Source organism: Hibiscus syriacus, unplaced genomic scaffold (assembly GCF_006381635.1).
Source record: "Hibiscus syriacus cultivar Baekdansim isolate YM2019G1 unplaced genomic scaffold, ASM638163v2 tig00110044_pilon, whole genome shotgun sequence".
NCBI lineage: Eukaryota > Viridiplantae > Streptophyta > Magnoliopsida > Malvales > Malvaceae > Hibiscus > Hibiscus syriacus.
This window is the reverse complement of record NW_024062574.1, coordinates 1895900-1897601: the sequence shown is the minus strand read 5'-3', so window position 1 is coordinate 1897601 and position 1702 is coordinate 1895900.

Below are 1702 nucleotides of genomic sequence, written 5' to 3'. Positions count from 1 at the left end.
ATGTTTAAAAGTTTAGAGATCAATTTAAAATGAAAGTCATAGATTAGAGATGTATGATGCAATTAACTCTTTAAATTTTTATATCTTTCATGAGATTGCAGTTTGTTGTACTAAAAAGTAAAAAAAAATAAAGGTAAAAAGGCGTTAGAGATCCTTGTACTTTTGAAAAAAAATTAATGTGACCCTCGTATTATTTTCTCTCTCAATGTGGTCCTCCAACTCAGAAATTAAACTCAATGTAGCTCTTTGACCAACGTTTTTTCGTCGTTGACCGTTATAGTGTTGATGTAACAGTTCACAATACTGACATGACAGTCTAGGGTGGCAAATTAACGTGTCAGGTTGACTAAATTGGTAACTCAAACCTAGCATATTGACTGCCACGTCAGCACCATGAACTGACACGCTAGTACTGTAGCAGTCAACGACGAAAAACATTGGTCAAGGAGCTACATTGGATTTGTTTTCTAAATTGGAGGGCCACATTGAGAGAAGAAATAATACGATGGCCACATTGATTTTTTTCAAAAGTACAGGGACCTCTAATGTCTTTTTGTCAAAAATAAACAATTACATGGGCATGGATAAGATATAAAATTTCCTAAAAATAAAATGGTACCACCAGCACCCAGTGCAAAATTCAAAGTAATTATTTAATGGTTATCATTTTGAGGTATGCCTAGATTCACTGCTTCCATTCCACGGAAAGAACAAAATCATTTGTATTTTATTTGGAAATGGCAAGGTCCAGAGCCCCTGGCTCTCCACCTTTTCCCCATTAATAGTACAAAATCATATTCCCCCAACTTGATGTTTACGTCAAATAATATTTAAACAAGTTGTGACATTATGTACCACTCATATTTATTATATATGTTTTGATATTGAGATTTTGAGTTCGAACAGTTGTTTGTTCGAGCAGTTAATATTATACTTATTAAATATTTTTAGTTCGAGTAATTATTTGATGAGGATATGTGAATTATCAATGAATTAAAAAAAGTTATGAACATATATTGATAGGTTAGTCTCTACTCACCCCTTTTATTGTGGATAAAATATTAGATTTTAAAAATGGATAATGAATAGAAAGTTCACCTCTTTTGAATTAAAAAATTATTATTAAATAATTACATAATACAAGTGAGAGAGAAAAAATGAAAGCTCAAGGGTTATTTTTATCTCTGTAACAGACAGTGGCGGATGCACTAAGCCCCCATAGGGGCCAAGTGCATCCATATTATTTTGGAAAAATGGTTAAATTTAGCTTAATGTGTTAAGGAAAAAAGAAAAAAAATTATAATTTTTGCATACATATTATTTTTAAGAAAAGAAAATTAAAATTTTGGACCCCCATTGGTAACAAACTCAATTTATCGTTTTTACTTCTATCGTATTTATGTATCAAATTAGTCCTTAAAGTCGTTTAATTGCATTAATATTTAAAATATTTACTATTATTTAAGATTTTAAATTAGAGTTTAGGATTCAAGGTTCATATTTAAATTAAAGGTTTAAGAGTTTTAGGGTTTATGATTATACAAAAATAACTCCAAGGACTAACCTGACAAGAAAATATAATAGGAATAAAAACAATACATTAGATCTACTACGAGAACAAACATAGCGATTAAATCAAAAATAAATAACATAACCCATAAATGAAAAGTCTTACGTGCGACACCTTTAATATAAGACTAAG